Source organism: Pinus tabuliformis, chromosome 6 (assembly GCF_031772625.1).
Source record: "Pinus tabuliformis cultivar Carrire ecotype Pingquan chromosome 6, CPIR1, whole genome shotgun sequence".
NCBI classification, from domain to species: domain Eukaryota; kingdom Viridiplantae; phylum Streptophyta; class Pinopsida; order Pinales; family Pinaceae; genus Pinus; species Pinus tabuliformis.
In genome coordinates, this window is record NC_142292.1 from 1109411386 (window position 1) to 1109432090 (window position 20705).

General features: G+C 36.7%; 1 pseudogene; it reads right to left on the reverse strand.

Annotated features, from left to right (window-relative positions):
* LOC149262784 (endoglucanase 2-like) overlaps window positions 1–20705 on the reverse strand; it is a 104849-nt pseudogene that overhangs the window by 82577 nt on the left and 1567 nt on the right.

Genomic DNA, 20705 nt, shown 5'->3' on the forward strand with positions numbered 1-20705 from the left:
ACAAATTACAAGGTTTCCTCGAGATGGAAAAAGATTGTTTAAGAATCAAAAATGGAAGGAATGGGCATGGACACCATTTATAAAAAAATAAACGACAAGACCCAATTGGCTCAAAAGTATTCGTAAAACATGGTTGAAGCATCCTTGGAATTTATTGAATATGAAACACCCCAAACCAACCCCTGGATTATAAATAATGTGTACATACAAAACTTATGTTGTTGAGCCGAGGATTATTTTTGGGGGGCTAACTGTAATGCCCTCCTCCCACACTTACCGAAGTTTACCGGTCTACTGGGGTAAATATGTGATGAAAAGTTACTATGATATGATTCAAATTCCCAAGTATAGCTAAGGAAGTGGAATTGAAAAACCAAAACCAAACTTCCCTTCCTCCAAAGCTAGAGGACCCCCAAGGGATAACCAACCACTCCAAGTGCCCAACCCCTGAGTTAACTTTCTTTTAACTTAACTAAACCCCTAGTCGCTCCCATGAAAATCTCTCCATGTGATTGTAACCCTTCAGTCGCTCCCACAACAAGAGCTCCATGCGACTATAGACTTTTTCACCCAGTTTTGTGCTAACGACTGTAAGATTTAAGCCACCTTTTCAGGCTAGTCTTCATAACACCACCAATAACTTCATAAAACTTCCTATAACAATGAATGACACTAGGAAAATCATTTCATACAAAACTTAGACAAGAAATTGACCTACTCAAGCCTATACATGATAAACATTTCACTAAACACATCATGAAAATGTAACCTACAGGTCATAATGACACATCTGAACATAGGGGTCTCATACTTATTTGAGAATCATCAAGAAGGTTTGATACCCTCTCATAATAGTTGCAATAAAAAATTTTAGTCCATGCATTTATCAACCATTCATATATTCATCAAACATTTCAAGAGTCATAGATATTATACATCATATAACCATCATATTACCAGCAAATAACCAACATAGAACCATGGAAAAGAAGCAATAACATAACCATCATAATAAATACATATGGTCATAGATAACAATAGAAAATAAACATACAAAGATCTTTGAAGACTAGCTCTGTTAGGGCTGGTACCAACAAGTCAACTAGCTCTTTGATCAAAACATCATGTATAAACATATCATGTCCAGTTAGCTCAAAACGCAACCATCATAAATTGGACTCATAAATCAAGTGTAACCATCATAAATCATATTCATAGATCACATGCAATCATCGTGAATCAAAATCACAGATCACATGCATAATAAAAATTGAAATAAATACTGATACTTATCCTTCAATTGGTCCTTTTCTTTTTCCTTTGTCCTTGTCTTGTTTATGTACACACCATATCGATTGTCACACCCAAAAAATTCCTAGTGCCTTTTATTTTCTTCAATCACATACACATACACACAATGTACAACATAACATGTACATCCACACATTATGTATGACACCACACAATACGTACACCTACACCTAGTATACATAACGAAACATACACCAACATCCAATGTACAACACAACACAATACATACTCCTATATTCGATGTAAAACAAAATAGAATACATACTCCTACATCTAGCGTACAATACAATACATATGCATACACGGAGTACAACACAACGAATACACATGTCGCAATACCATGACTATGCAATGCACATGCACAATACCACATGTACACAACACAACCTGTATGACATGTACACAATACCACATGTACAACATGTACACAGTACCACATGTACATAGCACCACATACACAACGTGTACATGACACCACATGTACACAACACTACCTACACAATGTGTACACAGCACCAACTGCACAACATGTGCATAGCACCACATGTACACAACACAACATGCACGACATGTACGCAACACCACATGTACACAGCACCACATGCACGACATGTACACAACACCACCTACACATAGAACCACATGTACAACATGTACACAACACCACATGCACATAGACCCGCATGTACAATCATGCACACAAAACTATATGTACACAACATTGCATATACAATATGCACATAGCACCATATGTACACAACAGCGCATATGAAACATGTACATAGCACCATATGTACACATCACCGCATATGCAACAGGAACACAACACTATATGTACACAGTGCCTCACATACAACATGCACACAACACCATATGTACATACTACCACTTATGCAACATGCACACAACACTATAGGTACAACATGTAAAATAGATACACAATAGTAGTACTACACAATGAGTTACGACACACTGACTCTGCCAAGCAAATTTGCTTCTAATGTATTTCCACTATGCATGCTTGTGTTGGCATGCCACAGATCACACTGCTTTCATTCCGTTGATGTATCCCTCAACATTACCTGTCAATAACATAAACATAGACATGGTATAATCACATAATATAAATCCATATCCATGTGATTCTAACCTCAGATTTTCCAAGGCTACTCTTCCCACCTGATTCCTCATAAATCAGGAACCCCTCCATGCCATTTACCTTAATAAGAAATCATTCCCCCACAAGAATGATTTCTAGCAACCCTGACGTACAATGACATACATACATACATATATATATATAAGCATTAGCATAAAACAATCAAGATCCCTAACAAGCCTGTCAGACAACGACATACGCATACATATATACATATAAGCACTAACATAAAAAAAAATCATGATCCTTGACGACCTTGCCAGATAACAACATACGTACATACATATATACATATATAGACATCATCATAATCATAATCACAACATAATTACCATCTATCATTAGTTCAAGGTTAAGAAAACTCCCTTTATCTGTACACAACATTGAGATCAATAGTTCCCAACTTAGCCAAGGAATTTGTTACCTTAATCCCATTTACTTTACCTTTTATGTTACCTTTCTCGTGATTGTCTTGCCACTGCTCATTCATCACCATGGACCCAACCAATCGAACTCATTGTCATATTATTGCCTTCAACTGCCTTTACTCATGCATTAAGCTTCATCTGGGTCTTACATCATATGTTGAATTTCAGTCAACGTCCCCGAGATCCACTAACTCTCCTCTTTCCCGAACCAAATCCTAAGACTCTCAAAACATAAAATGAAATACCAAAAAGAAAACAAGAGAAAACCATGAAAAACCAATAGTAATACGACACCACAAGAAAATTGGTATGGTTATACACTATACATAAACAAAACTACAAATCAAGCGCAAACAAATCACAAAGAATCGAAAGCACAAGACTAGCAAAAGGCAGCATGACTTAATCCCCATGGGCTCCCGATGCTTCCAAGGGAAAGTTCAACCTAATCATTCTTCAATATTTCATATAAATCTCTTTTCCATGCAGTTCTCTACATCATACTACCATAAAAACATAATTATCAGTGCCTAAATAAACATAACAATATATTGGTTAAATTTCTCAAGGCCAATTCTTTAAAAATTCCATCCATAACTGGAAACTAGCTATTATACATGTCAAATACATGTTCATGACTATAGCACATATCCACATAATGTCAGAAAAGAATCAAGGTTAAGAAGACTTTATGTATTCATGCAAAGCATTCATTCATTTGGAATTGTGGTTTCCAAACATAGCCAAAGGAATTCTCACCCAATTCATTTTTTTACCATTAACCTTATTGTAATTGAGTCTTATTATGTATTTTCACATCACTTAGTTGTTAGTTATGTAAACAAATCAAATATTACCTTATCATGATAATATTGAGCATGTGGCCAGCTGGTCACACATGTAAGTAACATGTTCCAAAGATCAAGACATTATATCTATTAATTTGAAATCAACCTTTAACAAGACCAACATTCATGTCATAATCAACTCACAATCATTAATCATAATACTACAACTAGCGCCCAATCACACTCAAGTGCATTTCAGTTGTCTTGGGACATATTATGTCAGTATAACTACCTTAAAACAAGATCATTAGTTCATGCAATCCTATAGACGCATACTCATATCATGCAATTAAGCAAACATTCAAACAACCCGTAAACATACCATGTTAGATAAACCCAATAGACAACATAATCAAACACATATTTCAATGTATCTCAGGGGAGGCTATCACATTTGCATCAATCAGACCCGATTAGTACGACACAATATCACAAGTATATTGATTCATACCTAAATATCATAACCATTACCATATGCACATGCAAATCCAGATTAGCAAGATACATATAACATCAAGATCCTAAATGCAATGAGCATAATCATCATGTGTATGATCACAATGCATATAAAACAAGTTACTACCATTCATGGCTATTTGATGCACATGCATATGACCGCATTAAACAACTAGCATCAATCATACGTGTAACCACAACAAAAATAGAATGAAATGTATGTATATAACCATAATGCATATAACAACTATTAACCAACATACCTACATTCCAAACATACAATACATGTATGGCAATTTGTTGTTACCCCAAGATCCAATGTTGCAACCTTGCTTTGATGATTTGTACCTCGTACTCTATCTCATCCAACACATTAACATCATAACATACCAACAACATCATGATGACACAAATTGCCACAAAATTATCACAATGCATGCATAACAATCACATAGAAACTAACATGCATTCATGACAAACACATTTCTCCCATCCAATCCAAGTGTTGAACCTGAGAGCTTTGATACTACTCTATAACATCATCCTTCCACACTTACTCAAGCTTACCGGTCTGTTGGCTTAAATATGTGATGAAGAGTTACTATGATATGATTCAACCTCCCAAGTATAGTTAAGGAAGTGGTATCGAAAAACCAAAACCAAATTGCCCTTCCTTATGAGCTACAAGACCCTCAGGGGCTAACCAACCACTCCAAGTGTCCAACCCCTAACTTAACTTGCTTTTCACTAAACTAAACCCCCAGTCGCTCCCATGAAAATCCCTCCATGAAATTGTAACCCTCCGTTCATTCCCACAACAAGTCCATGCAAATGCAGACTTTCACCCAATTATGTGCCAAAGGCTGCAATATTTAATCCAATTTTTTAGGCTAATCTCCAGACCACTGCCCAGAACTTCATAAAACATCCCAAAACAATGAATGACACTATGATAAGCCTTTCATACAAAACTTAGATAATAACTTGACCTAACCAAGCCTATCCATGATAGACATTTCATCAAACCATGAACATGTAATCTACATCTCATAGTTACACATCTGAACATAGGGGTCTCATACTTACTTGAAAATCATCAAGGAGTTCTAATACCCTCTCACAATAGTTTCAATAACATTTTTTAGTCCATGCATTAACCAACCATTCATATATTCATCAAACATGTCAAGATTCATAGACATTATACATCATATAAATAACATATAACCAACAAATAACAAACATAGAACCATGGAAAAACAGCCATAAGATAACCATCATAATCAATACATATGTTAATAGATCACAATAGAAAATACCTCTTATGAACATATGAAAACGCCAGCCAAGTCAAGGGATTCCACGTACCACCCAACCATAGATTGGGTTGAACCAAATATTTCTTTTAGCCAATCACCCTTGTTCCATATTCCGAACATGAATGTGGGATCTCATGGAATAACAAAAACAAAGCCAAACTAGGGCTTCCATAGGCCAAACAACCTAAACCCTCAACCAGTGATTCCACCTCACAGTCAGACATCACTAACCATCAACAAATCAGTCTCTATCCATGTTGTCCAAAGCTCCAAATCACTTGTTTCAACTTGGCTTCTTGGACTAGTAACTCAACCCACAATTGCCCCTGGGATACCACTGTGGCTTCTAGGACTAGTAACTCAACCCACAACTACCCCCAAACTCCAGAGAATTTTTCCAACCAAGGCTCCCAGGACTAGTAACTCAACCCACCAAGGGCTCCAGAGCATTTTCCAACTAAGGCTTGCAGGACTAGTAACTCAACCCAAGTTGTTTTAGGGTTTCCAGAGCGTTTCTCCACCCAAGGCTCCAAGAACTAATAACTCAACCCATAGCCATAAGGAACATGAGAACCAATAACAAAAACAAAAGGGAGAACCAACAATACCATGATTATCAAGGAAATGGCAAGGCTACAAAAAACCACTGTCAATCTAGGCAATCCTCTATGCCAATGACAAATCATAACTAAGAAACCACATGAATGTACCATGCATGCCAAAAATAGCAAGGAAATCATACATACAACTCGATATCTACAAAGAAATCCAATTGTAGCCGTTGATCCACCCGTTCCCTTGCGCTCTCTTGCTTTCATTTGCCTTCCTTCTTCAAATCTAATGAAACTAAAGAGCTCCAAGTATGCTCCAAGATTTCTCGAAGTGTGCAAGAGTATGAGAGAAAGAATAGAATGAAAGTGCCAAAGAATAAACTGGAAAAAAAATCCATGAACTGATCCTCATGAGACTTTTTATCATTGTGGCCTCTATTTTCTTCATTTTCCTCTTCACGTGCGACATGTGACCTTTCACCTTCATTTTCTCCTAATTTCCATTATTTTCATAAATAAATGTTAATTAATGCATCTTTTCCATTTCAAAGGCCTTTGCTAATTTCCATAGCCTTTAATAAACCGAATTGATCACCCACTAGAATGTTTTTCCCACCATTCAGTTTAAAATATGTGTCTGATAACCTTGGTCTTATTTTTTCCTTTATTAACTTTATTACATGGATTTTTAACCCAAGCCTGTTACACTAACGTGCCCATGTGCATGTGTATTTATTGATGTGGTTGTGTGCATATCTTTTTATATGTTTTGAGGCTAGAGATCCTAGTTTAGTATATATTAATTTGCATGCACTTTAATAGAATAAATTACTATTGCATATTGAATCAGATGAAAAGAATATGTGGGGTCTAGGACTCCATGTGTCCTAAAAAAGGGTGCTTTGTGTGACTTAATATTTATTAAAGTGCACATACTTTTAAATTAAATTCTATTAAATGAGTTTACGAGGTGCTATATGTCAAGAAAGGGATATGAACATAAAAGTAATAATGTTGATATTATATTATAGGTTTTAGGTTGATATGCACATAAAAGTAAGATTGTGATTATACTGTATATTTTATGAAAGATGATTTGAAAATGTAGGTCTTCAATGTAAAGTGGCCACCCATGTAAAAAAGCGAGGGATTTTTATGTGAATCACTCAGTCTCTATCAATTTAATCATTACATGAATAATGAGGTGACCATCCCAAGGTAGATAAGTATGGCCCCAGCCTATTAATTTGTAGGACCGATACATAATCCACACTCGAACAATCCACTGGATAATCTTCGCACTACACTTTTTTACTCTCCAATTATTAGGCTCATCACTAGCATTTTCTATAAACAATAGAAGTGGGGTGTGTTTTTTGTTGGTCATTCTTTATCTACAAAATTACATATATAATATATGCATTGTAAATTAACTTATAATTAACATAAAGATGGTGGAATATTCACATCTATTTGAGGAATTTAATGATGAGTTCGGTTTGGCCAAATAAAATGAAAAAATGTCACTCAACTAACTTATATGATCTATGACTTATATATCGCTCAAGGCTACTCCCACTATTATATAAAACCTCTACCAAAGAATACTTTTCAAATAAACAATTAAATCAAAATAAAAACAATATTAAACTTGGATAACCTTGCTAATAAAGCTCTTCATCACATGAAGTACACATCAAAATAATAAAAGAGTGTTTTAAATAGGAAAAATAAAAAATTAGCTAAAAGAACAATCCTTTCTCCATAGTAGAAAGTGGAATTCTTATCATAATACTCAAGACTTCAAAATAAGAAACATTGTTTTACATTGGAAAAATAAAAACGATAGCGAAAAGAAAGATCCTTTCCTCATAGCCATAAGAATTCTTAGAACAAAATTAATGTCATATCAAAATATTATTTAAAAAAACAACATCAAGGTGTCTTGCAAATAAGATATTTCATGGTTATATCTATATATATATACATTTATATTTATATTTATATTTATTTATTTATTAATTATGGCTAAAAAATATGTATATATTATATAAATAAATTAGAAAGATATTTTAGTATTACTATTTTACATTTTGGCATTTTTCATGTATATTTTCTATTGATTTTGTTTAAAAAAAAAATCAAGTTACAAGTGTAAGCTATGTAGTCTATATAGACAAAGGGCAGAGGGGAATTTTCAAGGCATTGAGTCGATTTATGCACTCAAAAATGCAATTTAAACAATGAAAAATTATATTGTTTGTTTGTGTGTGCACGCATGTGTGTGGAGATAGATGGGGAGAGAGAGAGAGATATCTTAATCAAAGGTCTATCAACACCCAAAATGATCAAACTCAATGTGCAATTTTTTTTCAAAATTTGCACTTTCAAAGAGGTTTACACGTCAAGAGATTTGATCCTTCTCGACCCTTGCAAGACCCAAGTTTAACATGGACCTTTGCTAGACCGATGGTTAACATGGATCTAAGTTGGTATAATATCAAAGGTGGAAGGTGAAATAAAGGAGGTTCAAAGCACTATAATAGTTAACACGAGCTTGTCTAGTCTTTCCTACAAATTTTGGATTCCAAAAAGATTAACAGGAGGAAATCATATCAAATTCATCAGATATATCAAATACTTGTTTACTCTTCAAAACCTCCATTAATATTCTCCTATTAGAATATGACATTATCCTTGTGTCCCACTTAACAAAGGACCTTCAAAGACAATTTTACATCCTAGATTCCTTCTCCAACACTTGTAAGCCTCAAGGCTAATCTCAAGAAAACAAAAGTCATAGCCTTTAACATCTCTAAAAGGGAGGCCATCAATATGACTCTAACTTACAAAGGTGAGAGGGTTGAGGTGGTATTTTCACATGCATAAGTGGATGTATTTTCACATGTGTATATGGATGCATTCTTGTTTGAACCATGACTTAATAGGCTCTAGCACAAACGGCGAGACTAGTCAAGGTATATGTAGCTCTTAATACTCTAGAAAAAAAAAATGTTTTCAACCTTAGTTTTAGGATATCCAATCAAAGATCCAAAATTTTCACTTATTAGTCAACACTAAGCCTCTTGTATGGGTGTGAGGATCGGGGATAATACCTTAAGAGATTATTACCAAAATAAGATAAAGAGAATGCAAGTTATGATGTCACAACACAAATTAGATAGAATCTTCATAAAAATGTTATTTAAACGTATTCATTGCAAGAGATCAACTCCTCATTATATCATTGTTTTACACTCTAGCAGAACCCAACTCATTGCTTTTGTGAAATTTGATGTGGTGGAAAGAATACCTAGGGTAATACATATATGGGAAATTCACAAAACGGTCTTCTCATATATCCATATATTTCTCTCAAATCCTCTATGTTGAAAATAGAACATGGGATTGAATGAAAGCCTCTACATTGCTTCACCTCAATACTTGATATCAATAATTCACCCCTATATAGTTTTTCAATGGATGCTCATGATGCCATCAAAGTAAATATAAATAAGGGTGTGCATACTAATATTATAGTAACTAACTTCAATTCACATCATTTGAGCCTCGAGAACCACTTTCTCCTTAACTTAAACATTACTCAAATGTCCATCTCTAGTGTAATGATGGGTGCATTCATTCCCCAAGGTATAAGGTATACTAGTGTCCAATGACCTTTTAGCATGAATCCCCCTCTCACCTAGCTTAAATATTGCTCCTACCAACATCACATCAAAAGAAAAATCACCATAGTCCTCAAGAGAAACATATTTCCAAATATGTTCCTTAATCTTAATACTAAGGACAACCTTCAATTTTGATAATCTCCCTACTACAATATTATAAGATAATTATTTTGTTCCTAAAAGATTCACTTGTTTTTATAAACACCCCTAACTTCTAAAGCCTAAAGATGATTAATCTCCATCTCGAAAGACATTTCTGTCCATCACTAATGACTAACTAAAGGCTAGCTCTCCAAACTGAAAATCAGTCAATTAATTACCTCCAACTTCCAATCCCCCAACAACTAATAGGAAGAGGACCCATGGTCAACTTCAAAGATCAAATGATAGCCTTGTGATACATCATGGACCTAATCATGATCGTTTCCTTACACCAATTACACATTTCTTTGTGACTTTGAATGTTAGAAGTACATCTCCATAACAACTCATATTGTTTGTGAAATATTCTCTTAGAGCTTATTTATTGCTTCACATATCCTTACAATCTTAACTCTAATATAGATTATATAGAAAATGAAATGAAAGCATAATCATAAATTGTAACACATATATTGTTAAAATGATAGTGGTATAATGAAACCCAAATTCTACTAGTGAATAAAATCAACTTGACTATAAAGTGAAAAGTAATATGAATTAGCTAGAATAGTGGTAGTTTTTCTCTAAAGAAAGAAGTGTTAGTGTTGATGCTCACAAGGGAAATGACCTGGATGTTAGGAGTTTTTCCATCGAAACCCCCATGGATACCAACATTGTTAATGTTTATAAGTAGATGAGGTATAACTTGAGGTATGTAATGGGTTTTCAGAACCTTTGAAGGTTGTGCAAGAGGACAAACATGTAGGAGGAAGTTCTACTTCACAATAATCCAACCTGTTAGAGCCTAGATTTGTCTCAAGCTGAAAAGACAAGGTTCTAGGTCCACATCAAACCACGCGAGAGGGCTCTCTTCGGGTCGATCTCGGCAAAAGACAAGCGCTGGGGCTCGAGATGACTGTAGTAAAAGCTAATCTTAGGCTAGGTATTAATTACAAAGGATTTGATTTGAGTTTTTGTGGGTTTTGTGTTGGAAACAGGGAAAGGCAAATTGGGCTCGGGGATGAGGCACAGTTTCTGCAGAGTTCTAATTGGGGCAAGGAAGGCAATCATTTTGATGCTTCAAAGTGAGTGAGATGAACAGATCAGACTGGTGAGGAGCTAAGGAGAGCAAGAGAGTCTCAAGAATTCTCCTTAAACAGATGAAAACATGAAAATTTAAACAAATTCAAAGGCAAAGCATAACAGTTATGGATTCTACCTTAATCACTCATTTGTTCAAATTTAGAAGAAGAAGCTTGAAAATGATACACATAACACTAGATAAACTTAAAATTACTCAGATAAGCACACCATCAAAAAATAAAGCCACATGGATCCCAAACAGTGCTGCAAGACCCTGGTCGTTCCTTAGCCAAAAATGCAGATGTGAATGTACAATAGAGTGCCAAACTTTTCCCAAGAGTCCAACCTTGAAAATGACTTAGGGATTACATGATATAGACTATCCCAACCCATTCCCTTGCCTCTAGGGATCGAGCTCATCATTCTAGGAGTTGTTTCAACCAATTCTAAACAAAACACTAAAATCTAGGCAATCAAAACAACTTGCCTCTATAAAGAAGGAAACTTATTCATTCATTAAATTTTCACTTTTTAGATAATGAATCCACTAGAACAAGTAACTAAGTGCCAAAATTACATCATGTTTAACCAATTACATCAAGAGAGGTCAAAAATAACATCACAAAGTAAAACTAGTCAAACTGGCCGGATTTCTGAGCTGGAAGGTGAAAAATTGGGCAAAAAACCTCTGTGTGTCGCGCCAATTTCTCTATACACCACGCCACTTTGATGATGATTTTGAGGAACTTTCTTAAGTCCAAATTGAGCCCAAGTGTGCTTGTTGGAAAGCCCTGCCTGTCTGATTTCCAACCCAAGTGGAATTTCTGAATTTGGGGCCCATTTTCCCCTCCAAAACCTCAATCTCCCAAGACTGCTTCCTATGGGTGAAAATAGGGGCAAAGAGGTCATTTTTAGGGTGTTTTTGACCTCCTGAGGACTCAAAACTTGCCCAAACTTCTTGGCCATGCACCAGCACTCATGATTTTTCATGAAAAATCCAAAAATATAAACTTTTTTTCATTTGGAGCCTCCTATCATAAGCGCGCGCCAAGTGGTGTGGCGCATAGGGAGAAAAACCCTGTTTTTTGCACAAAAATTTACAAAAATACCAAAAAAGCCCCAAATTTCTTGAAATTTGGGCTGGAGCTTCTTCATTAAGTGTTATGTTGGGCTAAAGAGGCTTTGGTCAATATCTGAAGATGATCAAGCTCCATTTGCCTCTTTTTCTTCTTTATTTCCTTCCTCAATTTTGTCTTCAAATTCCTAATTCGGGCCTTGCACACCTTGTTTCGCGCCATGTAGTGGAAATCCAAGTGTCTTAGCAAAGCATGGTCCTTGTCGGCCTTGTCCAATACCCACTCTAAGTGCATGTTAACTCTCTCGAGATTTGCCTCCCAATCCTCATTAATTTCTTGCTCCAATGACGTGAGCTCAACTCTTCTCCTTTGTGCATCTTGGCGATGCTCACGAATGTTTTGTAGCTCCATGATTGCCTGCTGATCTTCAAGCTGTTTTTTCCTCTACTCCAAGTATTTCATGGTCCACTTAGCCCTCTCTAAGTCAAGGGATAAGGCTTCAATCTCTGTTTGCTGCTCCTGGATGATATCTCTAAGTTTGGCGCTTTGTGGACCCGTATCAGTATCATCATCATGAATGAGAATGAAGTCAGTCTCTCGTTCACCTGATGGCTCACCTGAAGGCCCCTCATCCTGCATTGGCCTCTTGCCTTTTTCCTATACCTGTGATGCTGATGGAGAAAGCGAGGCCCCTTCCACCCCGGGTGGAGATAACACTTGCTTTGCCGCTGCAAACAAATGTCTAGTGCATCTCTGATATGTGATGAATACTGGCACACTAGCGGTCTCATGGCGCTCATACTGACGAGAAGGTTCACCTTCATGCTTAACCTCTGATAATCCCCATGAAGCTCTGAAGAAGTCACGAGAGATGAAATCATCCCAAGTGATGCCCTATACTCCAAGCTGATGAACCACCAAAATCTTAATAAGAGCAAAATGATAGACACTGTCAAGTTGCTGCTGAGGGGTTTTATGCTGTATAAAGGTGGTCATCCTCTCTATGTTCCGGCAAATGAAATACAGAATGTTCATCATCGTACCCTGGTGAAATGCAAGCAACCTGATGTGATAAGCATAAAGACAAGAGAACCGTCCCTCACAGCTGAAATATTTCATGATCAATCTCATTAGTGGAACATATTCATCTTTCAGATACCGGAACGGGAACACTCTCTTGAGTTGCCTCAAGAAACTAGTTTTAATGTATGGCTCATAATGCTACCGGTCAATCTTATGTTTCTTGTGCCATGGTTCACCAATGTTCGGTATACCGGTTGCTAATGAGACAGCTTCTGGTGTAAGTGTGAAGGTGACACCAGCCAAGATAGCTTGATCTCCGTGCAAGTGCAGCACAAAAAGACAAGCCAGCTCATGATGAAATTGAACACTAGCCACCTTTTGACAAAACTCATAGCATAACTGATGCTGAAAACACTGCATAGCAAGAGGGCAGGCCCGCAATTCTGTAAGGGTGGTCGGTTCTTCCGTAACATGTCTGCCACTTTTATGAGGCCTCCGGGGTGCCCGTTCTTCCAAGGGAGAGTCACTTTGGGTTTCCACTTCATAGTCCGATGAATGCTCAGATGCCATGACTGTTGTACAATATACCTTGAAGAAAAGATGTTGCTGTATATAAATTATGATTGGACTGCTCTTTAACGATGTATGAAACTGTTGTGTTGTAATGCAATACGGATTCTGCCACCAAGGGGAAAAAACAAATGCAACCAGGTAATGTTAGGAAGGGGAAAACAGTGGGGGATTAGGGAATTTTTGAAATAAATTTTATTAGGGAGAGGAGGGGGATTTTATGTATGGGAATAGGGTTTAGGGTTTGGGATTGTTGTATAGGGTTGGGAGCCTTTTATAAGGGCTAGGGTTTTGGGGTTTTGGGATTTGAATGTAGGAAAGAAAATGTAGGATTGATGAGCTTAGTGGGGGGGGTAGGAAATGATGAAACAAAGGAGAAATGGGGAAGGAGGAGAGTCCTTGGTGACAAATCAAAGGTTTAAGAACCCACAGAAAACTTCCTTTGAAGGTACTTTAGATGTAGGGTTTGTATTTTTGTTTCAACCTTTGTCACCCATAAACCACCACCACTTATCACAAAATTTGATGCAACCTCAAGAAGAAGGGCCTACCTGGCAAATTCACGCAAGGAATGAGCAACTTGAAGAGATTTGAAACAATTTCGGGCTTTGTACTATATGCACTGCGCCAAGAACCCAGTGCGCCGCGCGCTCCCTGTGCGTCGCGCCCGTTCAGAATAACATTGGACAAAAACACCTAGTGCATCGCACCACCTGTTCTGTGCGCCGCGCCAGCTAGTTGCGAACAATTTCTCTCCAAAACACGCACTGCTCACCGAATTCGTTTTGAAATGCTTTTCTTCGACCTTGGCATGCAGAATGACATTCATCTTCATAGCAAAACCTTTATAAAGACATTGTTTTGATTTTTGGTTCTTCAAAACCCATTTTTGTAATGTTTTGAAATAGGCACTTTTTCACAATTAATACAACTCTGACTTTTTGTTTCCTCCTTGATTTTTGGTTGAAATGATGAATTTCGTGGCAAATTTTTGCAGGAATAGCTAACATGTGATTTGGCAAAGGAGACCAGCGCTGCACTTGAAGAATTCAAGAACTGAAAATTTGGAAAATTATTACAAAAAACGAAATGTCGACTTGTCTTCAAAACAGAGTTTTGAAGAAAAGTCATAATCCATCCATATGACAATAAAAATCTTAGAAATAACAACTTATCAAGAGCCTCCCTCTGGCCTGCTGGCTTTATTAGACTTTGTTGAAAACCAAATTGACTAACCCTAGACCTAATGACTAAAATGACTGGCCTGCTGGCTTTATTAGACTTTGTTGAAAACCAAATTGACTAACCCTAGACCTAATGACTAAAATGACTGTTATGACCTAAAAACTGAAACAAGACTGCAAATGACTTTTAAGACTTGATTTTGATGGCGAGACCTGACCCAACAATGCACAGCATGAGGGGAATGAATGACAAAAGCCCTTCTGACGGATTTATGGCATGCTCCTAACGGAATGCAACTGATCGAGTGAGATGGGACACCTAAACATGAAATGCAAAAAGAGTTTTGATCTCTGACGGAGGGATGACCAGACCGACTCTAACACAACCCAGGCTATCATAATTTTTATTTGTCGCAAATAATCCCATGGAGCAAACATGCATTCCCAACCCTTAATTCACATATTACAACATTCTGAGACTATATTCAATATTGGTTGCACATAACATACAATTTATACTAGAAACTCATTCCCCAAAAGTCCTCCATAGTATATGCACAATATTAACTTCGACATGAAATAACGAAAAACAAGGTTTGTTCCTTATACAATAACATAGTTATGTACAAGAAGTAAAATGATTACATGAACGAAAACCAGTCTAGAATTTGTGTGGAATTAGATTCCATTCATGACATTCGCTATCGAAACATAACATTACACATCAAAAGCATATGTTTGAGACCAAAAATTCTTGCGAGCTCATATTTTCATATTAACCAATGACAAATAATTGTATATAAGTTCATGAGTCTAACAACAGAGCTAGAAAGAAAATATTCATAATATGCAACTAGCAAATGCCATAAGATACAAATTAGCACAACATCTAAAAAAATACACTATACCAAAACCTTAATACATTTATCTCCATGCAAACCATTGGTAGAACACTTACAATTATATCAGAGGGAAATTACCATATAAAATAGAGAATATACAGTAAAACAAAGCACTCGAATAGTAGAATATTAGAACATTCAACAACAAAACAATAGAAATTTTAGAAAAGAACCCATGATCAACAGCAGTCATCCTTTATATATTTGATTTCATTCAGATCCGGCGCGAGGATTCTTCTGCCAACTCACCTAGCTAAGTTGTCCTCATACGTTCCAACTTCAACTCTTTGTCACATGATCCCTTTCAAAATATGGCATATTAACCCATGTCTAATTTATCTTGCATTGCTAACAGATAATTTTTTGGCTAGAGACAAAGGAAGTTATTACGCAGTCTCTATAACATGTCTTTGTCGAGCATCTACACAGTCTGCCAATCCTTTGCACAATATTCTATTCCTGGTATCCATCCCTTCCTGCACAGTACTTACACACATAGGAAAATTTTCAAAAAAAATCCCTTATCCCTTCTTTTCCCTCACAATCCCCAAACACTATTTGTGGTTCCTCCCCCAACCACTTTGTTTCTATTGTGTACTAAGGGAAGGTACAAATTTCGTCGTCTTGGACAAAAACTTCTCGAATATTTCCTTGGCCTAGTGCATAGTGATCTCAACCTTGATCACTTTAGAAGAATGCTTACAGAAGTGTTTATTTATATTTGGGGAACTTGGAAAAAGGGTTCACTTTCGATTATAATTTTGTATACCAAATTGTGTAACAACAAGATCATCAATGATATCCATTGTTCCATCCTATAACTTCTCAACATTATGTGGCAATTGTTGGTTTTCCACTCTCCATTAATTGAACTGATGACCTAGTGTTGTACTCTCAAGCATTGTGGCATAGTGTTGTGATGCAGTCAGGAATTTTAGACTACTACTAATGGTTTCATTTCATTGTTTGGAAATATGAATCCAAACACCAAGATCCTTAAGCTTGGCATTGTCCTGTAATCTGTGCCATAACCCTACACCTGATCATAAAGTTGGGTACATTCCTTTTCAAGTTCTCAAGCATTTTAGAGAGACTTGACCAGACTTTTCTCTTTTTCTCTCCTTCTAATTTCCTTTGGTGAGGTGGTAGGCTTGATATCAAGTTGTAGTTCTTCTACCTTTTCCTCCAGGCCATGTACAACATGTTCTATCTTTGATAGTTTATCTTCAGGCAACACATTGACCTCCATTGATACCTTGGGCATATTATTATACACCAATTTGATAGCCCATTTAAGTTCTCATTCTCTTTCTTCTACTTGATTCCTTGCCTCCTCTATTTTGATCTATGCTTCCTATAAATCTTGGTATTCCAGGGTAAGTTGTACTAGTTCCATTATTATTTCTTGTGCTCTAACTTAAAATTCTTGTGTGATCGAATGTTGTAAATAATTTAAAATAGACATGGGTAATTGTGAGATGATCAAGTCTACCTGTGGTAAGACTTGCACCCATTGTTGAACTTCAATAAATCCAAAGTTTAACATGACTAGTGGCATGGCTCTAAAGATGTTGCAGAGGGTTGCCACAATTATGACCAAATCTCTAGCACAAGGTGTGCATTGGTTTCCTTTGGGAATGTCATTGGTACATTGGTCATCTTGGGCATAGGAGTTGTGACCCTTAAGGCCCCTATAATCAAATAGATAAATTCTAGTTATTTTTATGTGTATTCATGTAGTTCCCTTTGCTCCTGGGATGCTTTTTCTAAGGTTGTGACAAGGAGCATAGTCCCTTGTCCTATCCTTTCCTTCAGTTGGCTGGAAAACCTCTCCAAATTGTCCTCTAATAGACTGGGGTCAACCCCAGTTAGTTTAGTTTCATTCATCATTTTCCTCATGCGCTTCTTCTAGTCGGGCATTTAGCATATTTTATTTTTATGGTGCCATCTCTTCTTGTACAAGATCCCACGATGGAATGATAAGATACTCTTAGTTTGGTTGTTTTGGTGGGAGATTTCGATGAGCCTTTGTTTGGGGTTTAGTATGTCCTCTCAGGTTCCCATTCAATTAATAAATATTGGGATCCGTCTATGTTCCTAAGTCGATATACTCAACATCTTGTTGTATATCCAACACAAATACATCAAGAACAGATGCCTCAGGTACTGGAACTCTCCATTCTTTTGGCATTCATTGATGAGTTGGGACACAATATCCTCATTAAGTTTATACCTAGACTATAACCATTTTTCATATCATTCAACCATGGCCTATATTTACATGAAGTATGAAGTACTGCAAAAGCACACCATAGGGCCATAAGCTATCACTGTTTTTATTGGAATGCATCATAATTTCCTAATTACATGCATGATGGCTTCGTTCCATATATAGAAAATAAAAATATTATCATGGTATTTCTTTTTTTCGGTAGTAAACAACAAAGTAACAAACGTGGACACAACATAGCCAGGCTTATCCATGTCAAGAAAGGTGACATCCTTTAGGATTTTCCATGCAGTAAGTGTGATCAACATCAGCACCCACACGTAGTGGAAGTATGTATTCTTGTCTTATGCATTGAGGGACCTTGTGTGAACTAGTTGAGTATGAAGATGGCCCATTTCATTTGCACTCATTCCATGCACTTTGTAGTAGTGGCAACCACACCTGCTAGACATCGGTCTTTCTGGAACTTCCTTAGTATTTTGCAAGCCATCAACTTGGTGGTGAATCACACACCATCATTTTCAATACTAGAAATATTGACATTGTGTGTAACAACCCCCGATTTATTTTCCATGTCACTAAAATAAAACCAAAGTGGTGGGACACGTGTTCGAAGATGAATGGAGGGAAAAAATTATAGTGGGAATCATTTGTGGTTTAGTAATGGCTATGGAAATTAGTAAAGGCATTTGCAAAGAAAAAGATGGAATAAATGTCATTTAATTAAGGAAATAAAGGGAAATTGCATAAAAGGAAGGTGAAGAGGCACAAATATGCATGCAAGGGAAATTAGAAATAAATTGAAGGGAAATGGAAGAAAAAGGAAAAAGGAAAAGAAGAGATATGAGACATCAATGATAAAAAGGCATCAGAGAAACAATTCACAGATTTTTCTCAGTTTTAGCTTGTGACAGTTTTTGGCTCAACTCTTGTTAATTTTCTCTCTTACACTCTTACACACTTAAAGCATTCTGGATCATCCTCACATTCACTTGGACTTGGGGAGAAGTAAGCAAAGGATATTGTGGGCAACGAAAAATAAGGTTGGATAAGTAGATATAATAAGAGTACATTACATGTAATAGGTTGCATGTGTGATTTCCATACTGAGATTTGAACGCATGGTACATGCATTGCGTCATTTGATTATTTTCTTGTCATTGGCATGGTATTTTCCTAGAATGACAGTGGTTTCAGCCTTACCTTGTCATTTCCTAGATAGCCATGATGTAGTGGGCTCTCTATTTTGGTTAATATTTGAATGGTTATTAGACTTGGATCTTGGTTGAGGTGGTATCGGCAAAATTCTGAAGGGTTAAGGGTGGAGATGGGCTTTCTCCTAGAATGCTTGACGGATGGGTCGAGACAAGAAAATTCCTTTGGAAATGGTGAAGGAAGTCGGAGGCATCCAAACTCTTTTTGGTACTAGTGATTTCTGGACCAGTTTAGGTGAAATCACTATGGTTGAGGGTTGTGGTGGTTTGGCCTTCGAAAGCTCTGGTTGTTTCTATTTTGGTTTAACCCACATGATACCACATTCATGCTTGGAATATGGAACATGGGTGATTGTATGAAAGAGATATTTGGTTCTGCCCAATCTACGGTCGGGTGGTACATGCAAGTCCCTAACTTGGTTGGCATTTGCATATGTTAATATGATCCATTTTCCTATTGTGATCAATGAACACATGTACGGGTTCTTTTGTTTATTTATGGTTGGTTAGTCATGGAGTTATTATAGTTACATTTTAGTTATAGGCATGGTTGAATGATGTGTTCTTGCTAGGGATCTTGTTCATGATTTAATAAGTTATTTAATGCTTAATGTATGTGTTAGCGCTCGAATTTGCCTCAGGCTGAAGAAGGCGAAATTCAAGGTAACATCAAACCAAGCTCAGCCTCGTAGCTAGCCCTACGAGGACAGGAGAGGGCTCTCTCTGGATCTATCTCGGCAAAAGTTCTTCAAAGGGCTGAGATGACCGATATGAATACTGATTTTAGGCTAGTAAATTGATTAAAAAAGGGGTTTTTAATAAAATGATGGGGTTTTTCTGGGCTGCATGGGGCAAAGAAACAACTTGAACAGAGAAATGTAATCAAAAACACAGATTGTCTCCTGAGGCAAGGTAGGCAAGAAAGTTTAACATCAAATTGAGATTAAATGGAATGGCAAGACTGCTGAGGAGCTGACAAGGGCATAGAGGATGAATCCTTGTCAAACAGAAGAAAACATTAAATATGAACAAACTTAAAGGCAGAGCATACAAAATATGAATTCTACCTTAACACTTCATTTGTTCAATTGGAAACGATCATGACATGACATGAACACATAACAGGCTACATATGAAACAAAAGAGGACACAAATGTTAAATCTCATACCACAGGAATCTCAGAAGCCAGAGCTGAGTATTTTCATTAAAATCCCTGTCAAAGACTGTACAATGAAAGCTCTGTTCTCTCTCCTCCACCAGCGTTCAGAACTCTCTCTCCCTCTTACTCTTACAAATGATTTTTTAATACATTAAATAAACTATTCTAGGAGAAAACAGATCGACCCAAAAACAGGGGCGCTGTTTCAATTAAAGCCATGAAGATAGAAAAGAATCCTCCATCTTCTCTTAAAGATAGAAAAGTCTTCCATTATTCCAGCGTGAAGACAGAAATAGGCAATCGAACCTTTGAATGCCACTTTGCAATTGCTCTCAAATTTCTGGAGATGCGCTTTGCCACT